At 47.0% G+C, this 10,260-nt stretch overlaps 1 long non-coding RNA gene and 1 other non-coding gene across 2 annotated transcripts in view; one reads left to right on the top strand and one right to left on the bottom strand.

The window, feature by feature from the left end:
- The first annotated feature begins 212 nt into the window (after window positions 1-212).
- LOC133062431 (uncharacterized) overlaps window positions 213-10,260 on the top strand; it is a 28,645-nt gene continuing 18,597 nt past the window's right edge. The window contains exons 1-2 of the long non-coding RNA XR_009694170.1: window positions 213-327; window positions 1,165-1,379. This is a non-coding gene — a long non-coding RNA (uncharacterized LOC133062431). The remainder of the gene's footprint in view (window positions 328-1,164; window positions 1,380-10,260) is intronic.
- LOC133062964 (U6 spliceosomal RNA) lies at window positions 3,508-3,614 on the bottom strand. Its single transcript, XR_009694283.1, has one exon. It is a non-coding gene; the product is annotated as a U6 spliceosomal RNA (small nuclear RNA).

A 10,260-nucleotide genomic window follows, 5' to 3' on the forward strand; every position in this document is an offset into this window, starting at 1 on the left:
GGCGGGGGTGGGGCGGCGCGGCGTGGCTCGGTCTTGCGGCGGCGGAAGCGACCTCCTTCGCGGGCGCGCTCCCCGCCCCCGGCCAGCCCCTCGCCAAATATGGCGCTTCCTCCCTGGGGCCCTGCCTGGCGCTTCCTCCCTGCCTGAGGCCCATACAAGGCGCTTCCTTCCCGCCGCGTCTGGCAGGCGGCCCGCAGGCGGCTGTGGGCGGGAGCTCGGCCCTCCCGGCCCGCCCGCGCCCGGGAGCCCGCGGCCAGGAGACTCTGCCAAGGAGGGGGCGGCGGCGGCGGCGGCGGGGCCGGGAACGCGTGGCCTGGCCGGGCTGAGGTAAACGCGGGATAGGCCGACTCGGGCGTCCCCAGAGGGTCTGAGGTTGCCACTCTCCCCACCGGTTTCGTATTTTGTCCCACTTTACCCCCTGATTCTCTGAGCGCCGCCGACTTTGCTGGAGTTTCTCCGGCGGCTGCTGACCCGAGGCCTAAAGCCCACACCTTAGCGTGGTGTGAGGGCCTGGCCTCGCTTGCTGCGCGCCAGCGCGCGCGCATTTTGCTAGTCGGTCTTCGCTATTTCTCTGCTTTCCGTTTCTCGCTCCTTTCTGCCATTATCAACCTGTCCCTTCTGCCTGGAATATCCTTTCTACACCATTGTGGTGGAACTGTGCGTCACCCTTACTTGTTTCAGACCTCTGGCCGTCTGGAAGTCCTTCCAACCCCCCACCCATAGACCTCTTGTGCACCTAACACATCATTTATTTATTGAGACTGTGACTCCATCTTTACATTCCTGGTGCCGGCCTCAGGATGTGAGAGTTGTTATCATATCTGAGCGAGGGGAAGGAGGGAAAGACCCTGTTGTCAGGCTAGCCTTAGTATCTTTCCACCTTGGACAGGGGTCCGCGACTTCAGGTCTAGTCCCAAATATCTTCACCGCTATGCTCCCTGTCAATCTGGACCTTCATGAGCACCACAATCCGACATGAATAGTTTGGCTCTTTGTGGAAACTTGGAAGGTTGGAGTTGGGGGAGCCAGAGCTGGGGCAGCCAGAGCTGGGGCAGGTGTACACCTCCGGTGGCACTGAGGTCTGGAGTAGTGCCCACTGGGTGCTTCTACCACCCAGAATGGCCTCCCTTCCTCAGCCTGACACCTTTGGTTTATCCACTGCAGGAAACAGCAACCCCTCCAGGCTCTCCTACAGCGTCTCCAGGGACTTAAACGTGCCTCAGCCACGTGATTACCCTGATCTGCCTGCTGGGAGATGAGCAAAGGTCCGAGAGGGACTAGATCTCAGCAGAGACAGCAGTTCCTGAGCACCCACCCCCGAGCGCTTCCAGAAGTGCAATGCAACATGGACCAGCCTGTGAGCATTTGCTCCTCCTCAGGTGAGGCAGGGAGAGAAAAGCTGAGAGCTTGGGAGTAATGAATCGAGTAAATGCTGGGGAGGGGGGCTTTTAGCACTAAGAAGCCTCTGGACTTGATCCAGAATAAAATCACTCATAGACTTCCAGTCTTTGGTTATAGACACACACACACTGTGAATAAGGTGAAAATAAACGGAATTTTGTCCGTCTCCCTGGCCTCAGATCAGCTGAGTGCCTGTGAGTTGAGTATATGGAGAGGAGATGATCTCTAAGGTCCATGACTGAAGGTTTCTGGATTAGATTTTTGGAAAAAACTGGGCCTGGGCTGCACACGCAGGCACTAGGTTGCCTCTGGCCTTGTTCCCACCTAAGGCTGTGGGCCCAGAGAAGCCTCTTCTTTCCAGCTATGATCTAGGATTGTGGGTAATGTAGTCCAGTGGCCAGTTTCTCTGTGGTGCTCATTTTTGCCCTCCCCTCCTCTCCTTCTGGAGAAGGCAATGGTAACCCACTCCATTACTCTCGCCTGGAAAATCCCATGGACGGAGGAGCCTGGTAGGCTGCAGTCCATGGGATCGCTAAGAGTCAGACATGACTGAGCGACTTCACTTTCACTTTTCCTTTCATGCATTGGAGAGGAAATGCCAACCCACTCCAGTGTTCTTGCCTGGAGAATCCCAGGGATGGGGGAGCCTGGTGGGCTGCCGTCTGTGGGGTCGCACAGAGTCGGACCTGACTGAAGCAACTTAGCAGCAGCAGCATCTCCTTCCGGCCGCCAGCTACCACCCCCTTCTGCTTCAGGCTGAGGGCAGGACAAGGTGAGAAGGCGGTGCTTACTCCTTTCAGGGCTGGGAGATCCCCAGCTGGAAACCTGCAAGCTATTTATAGCTGAGCCTAGCAGAGGAGGAAGGCCTGAGAGGCTGGGGAGCTCTAGCAGCTTCCTCTCCAGCTACAGAATTTGCAGGAACCCCAGGCCTCTTCTGGGGAAGCCTTGTGTTCACTTCTGGGTTGACATGGATTTGAGCCTGGAAAAACCCTATGTAGCAGTAGGGTTTCTATGTTGTTCCCTGTCATTGAGAGAGACTGATACTCCAATGGCCCTGGGTCCTAGCTTTCAGGCCTCTCTGTGGTGGGGATATTTGGAACCCGAGTTCCAAATAAGCTGAGACTTTTTGCATAAAAAGCCAATGTGACACCCAGTATGACAGTTTCCTGGGATTTCTTTGCACTTTTCTTCTCCTTAACTATATTATTTTCCTGTGCTTACCTCCTAATTCTCTTTTAGGACAGGAACCAGACCTTATCTTACCAATGGCACCAACCCTGTATTTATGCTATAAATGAGTGATCTTGCCCAAAGAAAAGCCAACCCCCTGCAACAGTACTAGGGGTGTGACTTTTGTTCCCCCACCCACCCAATTCTCTGCCAGTGCTTTTCCTATCAAGCATCAGATCTTTGTTTGACTAGGTCTGCCACTAGATTGGATACTCCTTGTTGACATAGATGATGTCTGCCTTGTTGTCTATTATATTGCTGTTACCTATACAATAAACAGTTGTTGAATGAATGAATGTGAACCTATGATAGCTAATTCTCTAGGTGGAGTGTTTGATACATGCTTCATTGTCACTGTTTTACAAATTGGAAAACAGTTTCAGCCATTTACATATCTTTCACCAAGATCTTGATAAGTGGTAGAGCTGTGTTAGGAACTGGTGTGTGACTTCGGAGTAGTGCTTAACTGTGGCATGAGACTGCCTGTTTGCTGGCACCCAGTAGAAACCTCTGGCTCCTCAGCAGCCAAGTGGGTGAGGTGGGTTAGATGAGATACATAGGCAGACATGGGCAAACTGGCCTGGTCCTGTGATAGAGCTAGTGCAGCCAGCCAGAGGAGCTGCCAGGGAATCTTAAGAATCTTAATGAGAAAGACTTGCTTTGATCTGCCAGAGGGTAAGTCCTGAGGCAGTGACTGTGGGGCCATAGAGAGGCTAGACAAACTCCCAAGGTCTGAGCAGCAGTGTTTGGGGGCTCCTTAGCTGTTACCAGGGACCCCCTGACTCTTGAATCCAGTAGATTTTTTTTCAGTCTTCATTTTCCTTTAGCAATTCTCACCAGCATGGACTTGTAAGTGACCATCTGTGTTTTTTTTTTTTAAATATGGAACGCTTCACGAATTTGCGTGTCATTCTTGCGCAGGGGCCATTCTAATCTTCTCTGTATCGTTCCAATTTTAGTATATGTGCTGCCGAAACGAGCACTTGTTTTTTTTTTTTTTTTGATTTATTTGACTGCATTGTGTTGTGCATCTTAGTTGTGGCGCCCAGGCTTCTCTATAGCCCAGAGCATGTAGGCTCTTTATTTGCAGCATGTGGGCTTAGATGCCCCATGGCATGTGGGATCTTAGTTCCCCAACCAGGGATCAAGTCTGAGGCCCCTGCCTTGAAAGGCAGATTCTTAACCCCTGAACCACCAGGGAAGTCACTGATTATCTCTTCTTGAAGGCTTTTCTTTCATTGCTTACATGTCTTGATGTTCAACGCTCTATTTGGATATTAAATGTTCCAGTACTAGAACTTTGCTGGTGGTCCAGTGGTTAAGAATCTGCCTGCCAATGCAGGGGACATCAAAGGATCCCACATGCTGTGGGGCAACTAGGCCCATGCACCGGAACTGCCGGAACTGCCGAGCCCTCACGCCCGGAGCTTGTGCCCTGCAACAAGAGAAGCCACCACACTGAGAAGCCTGACCACCACAACGAAGAATAGTGCCCCCACTTGCCGCAGCTGGAAAAAGCCCCAGCATAGCAATGAAGGCCCAGCATAGCCAAAAATCTAAAAAAAAAAAAAAAAAAAAAAAAAAAATTTCCTATTAAAAAAAAAAAAATGTCCCAGTACTTCAAGACTCAGCCTCATGCTCTCTTCTCAAACTGCACTGTGCCAGAAGGATCTTTTTGAGAAGCAGATCTGCATTTGTTACCCTTCTACTTAAAACACCTCAGCAGCTTCTCCTATTCCTCAATAAAACTTCAAGGTCTCAGCAAGGCTCTTGAGACTCAGCTGGACTGCCTCTTCTGGCCTCCCTTCTCGCTTCCTCCACCACATTGCCCTTTCATTCTTTGATTCATCCACACTTCTCTCCACCTACCTCCTTAACTGTACTCTTTGCCACCGCCAACATATTCTCACTGCCTGAGATGTTCTTCCTCTTCTTTGCCTAGCTAATATCGCCTGTGCTCAATGAAAGCACCAATGTCTTCACAAAAGTTGACAGCCAGGTCAAAATACCCTGTGACAGACACTCAACCTGTGGCCCTCCCTCAGGTGATAATTGCATTTGGGGATTCACATTCACTGGGATAAGGCATTGGAAGCTCAATGGTTGTGTCTCTTTTACTTATGACTGCATTGTAGGGTTTAGCACAATGCTTGGCTGTAGTAGGCTGCAGTTATTAATATTTTATGTGACAAATGAAATAGCTTAGTTTATTTAACAAAGCATCCTATTAAAACCTTTAAGAAATTTAAAGAGAAGTGAAACAACATGCTTAAAGTCATGCAGCTAGTAAGCAGCAGAGTGGGACCTAGGTACGGCTCCAGTGTCTGTTGCTAACCTCGTGCACAGTGTTTTCCTTCCACCTGTGAAGTATTTTTTGAGAGTAAGAGGAACAGAAGAAGGAAGAAAGTATCTGAGAGACAGAGGGACTCTCTCTCTCTCTTTACTCAAAAATGTAAAGTGGGAGATTAAGAATGAAAGATTACATTTCACCAAAAAAGATATATGAATGGCTTGTAAACACATGAAAAGATGTTCAGCAGGATCATTTTCCTTATTAAGAAGACTGTAGATTTTACTGGTGGTCCAAGGGTTAAGACTCCATGCTCCCAATGCAGGGGCACAGTATCATCCCTAGTCAGGGAACTAAGATCTCACATGCTACAGGTGGAATAAATAATTTAATAAAGGACTATCATCTGAAAAAAAAAAAAAAAATATGTTCAGCAGGAAAATGAAAATCAAAACCAGAATGACACCAGCAATGAACAATCCAAAAAGGAAATTAAGAAAACTGGTCCATTTACAGTAGCATCCAAAATACTAAAGTACCTGGGAGCAAGCTTAACTAAGGATGTAAAAGATTTATACACAGAAAACTGTAAAACACAGTTGAAAGAAATTAAAGACCTAAATAAGTGGAAATACATCTTGTGTTTATGGATTAGAAGACTTGATATGTTCAAGATGATAATGCTACCCAAAGCAATTTGGAGATTCAGTGCAATTTCTATCAAAATTCCAATGTCATTGTTTGCAGATATGGAAAAGTTCATCCTCAAATTCATATAGAATTTCAAGGATCCCTCCCAGTACCTTGGTGTGTTCACCACACTGGAAGCTCTCGAACTGCATAATTTAGGGGTTTTTATGGAAGCATCATTATGTAGACATTATTGAGTAAATCATTGGAAATTGGTGATTCGATCTCAAGCCCCTTCCCCCTCTCAGGGTAGGGCTGAATGTTCCAACCCTGTAATCCTATTTTTGTTTATTTGGCAAGCAGCCCACATCTTGAAACTATCTGGGTATCTCATTAGTGTACTAAAGACATTCATCACTCAAGAGATTCCAAGGGTTTTAGAGAAAGTCTTTGCCAAGAATAGGAGACAAAGACCAAATGTATATTGCTTATTATATCACACTACTCAACAATAAAAAGAAACGAACATGCATCTACATGGATGTATGTAAAAAGAATTCATCTAAATGAAAAAAGCAAAGTGAAAGAAACCTGATGTAAAAGACTGCATATGGCACTATTCCAGTAACATGAAATTTCTAGGAAAGGCAAAACTATTTAGACAGAAAGCAGATCATTGGTTGCCTCGGATTGGGAGTGAGCAAAGGTTGACTACAGAGGGACACAAGAGACCTTTTTGAGAGGTGGACATTGGATTATGTAATGTTTGCATAACTGTATGAATTCATTTTTAAAAAATCACCGAACTATTCATGCAGTGGGTTGATTTTATAGTTTGTAAGTTATACCTCAATAAAGCTGTTAATAAACAACAAAAATGATAGCAGGTTTTAAAAAGTATTTTAAAATCTGAGTAGTTTCCTGGCCTTTGGGTCAGGTCAGGACCAACACATCTGCCTTTTGAAACTCGCCTCTCACCTCTCCAGGCCAACCCTGGCTCACCAGGCAGTTTGGCCACCCCTGGATGAAGTGGAGGTGCCCTCCTCTTATCCTCTAATAGTCTTCACTTTTATTATAATACTTGCTGTCTCCTGCTGGAGGGCAGGGGCAGGGACAGTGACTGTTTCTCACCACTGTGCCCCAGCATCTTGCACAGGTCCCAGGACATAGGAAATGTTTGTAAATACTTGCTGAAGGAAAAGGAGACCAGAGTTAACCTAGGCACAATGTAAGGAATAGAGGTGGCATTGAGCAATGTCTGAGTTTCTGAGGGCCTTTGCTTAGTTCCCCAGGGAGGAAAGAGCCCATTCCGTGTCATCTGTCTCTAGAATCCAAGTTTGACAAGGGTGTGAGGGAGGGCCTCTAGCCTTGAGGACTGAAGTGCAACTCCTCTTCCTCAGGTGACATCCTGTCCTTTTAAAAACAGAGTGCCCCTTTGCAGGCCCTCCAGTGGGGATTGCTATGTGAGGGGGTTGGTTCATCCCAGTCCCCAGGGGAGCCTAGCCTGGGAATGTGCTCAGGTCTGGACAGATGTTTAACTTGGGGCAGGCCTTCGAGCATCAAGCCCTGATTTCTCCTTGTTCTCAAGGCTGGCTCCCACCTCCCTTCCTCCATGGAGCAAAATATTCCTAAATCTTGGGTTTACCTCAAAAGATCCTTGCCGTTCCTGCTTGGAGAGCTTCTCTTTGAAGTTTCCACCTTCCTTTTCTGGGTCTCCAGGCTCAGCTGGTAAAGAATTTGCCTGCAATGCAGGAGACTTGGGTTTGATCCCTGGGTTGGGAAGATTCCTTGGAGAAGGGAAAGGCTACCCACTCCAGTATTCTGGCCTGGAGAATTCCATGGGCTATATAGTCCATGGTGTTGCAAAGAGTCAGACACTTTCACTCACTCAGGCTTCCTTGAATATGGGTTTGCCCCCTAAGTTTCCTTTGGGTGAGGATGAAGAATCAAGCAGAAGGGGCTGAGCCCAGGCAGGGTTTCTCACCAGAGTGGAAGAGCCAGAAGCCTGACTGTAAGGGAAACCTAGATGGTGCTAACGTGGAACCCTGGAGGCTGGAGAAGCAAGTTAATCTATACACTCAAGCCAACCCTGACTCACAGGGAAGTGACTTCAAAACAACTTTTCATAACTCCACCTGGATGGTGGCCACCTTTCCCTTCCCAGCTCTGTCTTTGGCTTCGTGCCACTCCCTTATTCTCCGATCCTCTTTTCTCATCTCTAACAAGGAGGAGAAGGGGCTTAGATGAAGAATAACAAGATCGCACATTTGGTAAGAGCACTGAATTTGGAGCTGTAACAGCTGCTCATGTTGGCTCTCCTCATTTGCTGCATGAGCATGACAGGTTGTTAGGCTGCTCTCTGGGCTTCAACTTTCTTACCCCTTTAATTAGGAGTTTGGGATGGTAAAGTCCAAGCCCCCTATAAGTGCTGAAATTATGATTCCTTAAGTATTGAAGGGGTGTGGCTGTGGACAAAGGACTAGAGTCTGATGTCACTCTTGTCCTTTCTGTGAATGGGTTGTAGGCTTTAAGGTAGCAGCGTTGCCTTCTTCCCTTCATCCCCAGGGTCGCTCAGTGAAGCAGCACTCAAGGGTCCCCCAAGAAGTCTTGTTCTTCATGCTGTCTCATCTCACTCAGCACTGACCCAACTCCAAAGCTGATTTCATCTCTGAAGTGTTTGACTGACAGAAGCTCCTCTCCTGGCACTGCCTCTGCTCTCTTCCTTCCAACTGGGGCCCAGTTCTTAGGTTCAGCATCCCCAGCCCCTCTGGCTGGGGATTTCTCCTCAGCTGTACACCCTGCAGAATTAACTCTTCTAATGCATTCTCTGCTGCTTAGTCGCTTCAGTTATGTCTGACTCTGTGCGACCCTATGGACTGCAGCCCGCCAGGCTCCTCTGTCCATGGGATTCTCTAGAAGCCGGAGTGGGTTGCCATGCCCTCCTCTAGGGGATCTTCCCCACCCAGGGATCGAACCTATGTCTCCTATATTGACCTTTGAGTCAAACCCAAATTCTGAGTAAAAAGCAAACTTGAATGAAGGGTCAAACTAAAGTTGTGTTCTAGATACTTTGTGAATCAATTGGAACCTAAACATTCATTATATTACACTCGTTCTATAATGGATGTTCATGATGACCTTAAAACGTTAGTTAAATGCTGCTTTTAGGTTTTTCTTCCCTATTTCTGAAATTTCAAAAATTTTCTTAATGAACATCTTATTTTAAACCTCTTGCTACATCAGTGTATATTTCCTATGAGAAAGAGTATAATCTTACATAACCACATATAGTTATCAAGTCAGGAGATCAGAAGCATTGATACAACATTTTATCCGTTGTCCACATTCCAGTTTCATTAATTGCCCTCTGACAGCATATTTTTTTAAGAGCAGGGGCCAATGCCCTAGTGTCTGAGAAATTCCACTATGTGTAAACATTCTTCTTTGAAGATGCTGGATCAATTACAGGGATCCTCTAGAGTCCAAGGGAACTTCTTTTATCCATTCTCAACTGTGGATGTGACCGGGCTGTCAGAACATGTATGTTCCGAGGGAAGGACATAACTGCCAAATGAATGTATTCCAGATGCAATCCAAATTGTTGGTTGTCTCTGAAAGCAGAGGTTGATGAGGTGAATTGACTGGTCGTCTTAGCAGTAGCAACACCTGTTCTCTCTTTTTGAGTGAAGAATGACCTGTATTTGCATTGGCTTTGGAACCAAATGGGCAGATATACAACAGAATGAGGCACATTGTTTTTCTAAGGATTAAATGAGAGAACGCACGTGACATGGCATTTTGCCTGGTACGTGGTAACTGTCCAACAAATGTTAGTGAGTGTAGTTATTTTTCAGATGGGCCACTCAAAGCCCTGGTTATCCTCCCTGTTCACTCATCCCTGCTTCCTTTGGTAGTTTGCCTTATCCATATAGCCAAATTTTAAAGTTAAACAAGCTGTCCCAGGAATCTTAATGCTTGTCAGAGATCTCCCCACCGGAAGCAACTTTCTTCCACAACCAGTATCCTTAACTCTAGCACCACCTTGTGGTTTCCAGTGCAAATTCGCCCAGGCCACTTGTAGAGGACCAAAGTTGGTACAGGTGTGATCATCTCCCAGCTGAGTTGCTAAGTGCCACTGTGTATTTCATGTGCCTCATTGCATTTAATCCTTACCACAGTCTATAGGGAGCAGACACTGTTACAGGTAGGGGAACTGCTGCTCAGACACATGGCCAAATGTGTCTCTATTCATCAGATGTCAGATGTCCTGCTCACTATTATATCCTGATAGCTTTACAGTTGGAAAGGCTCTTTGAGATTCAGACTCATCCTTACACTGATACGGAACTGCGAGATAGAAAGGGACTTATGTGAAGTCATAAATTCAACAAATGGCAGACACAAAACCAGAGATGTTTGCCTAAAGAGCTGATTCTTTGTCCTGGGCTCTTGACTAAGCCCCACGGTGAGCTTACCAAGCAATTTGACTATACCCAAAACAGAGTTCTCAGACATGTTTTGGAGTTGACTGTCAAAGAGAACCCTGGAGATAAACTGTTTCCACATATACTTCTAGTGCCAGTTATTTGGCCCACATTCTCAATAACTTTGGCGCCCATTACTTCCACACCTCTTGGTCGGTCAGTTCCTGTGTCCCTGGGAGGCACAGCCCCATCAGGGTGGACTTGGCAGGTAGGAGTCCCAGCAGG

This window comes from Dama dama, chromosome 9 (genome assembly GCF_033118175.1).
Source record: "Dama dama isolate Ldn47 chromosome 9, ASM3311817v1, whole genome shotgun sequence".
Taxonomy (NCBI): Eukaryota; Metazoa; Chordata; class Mammalia; order Artiodactyla; family Cervidae; genus Dama; species Dama dama.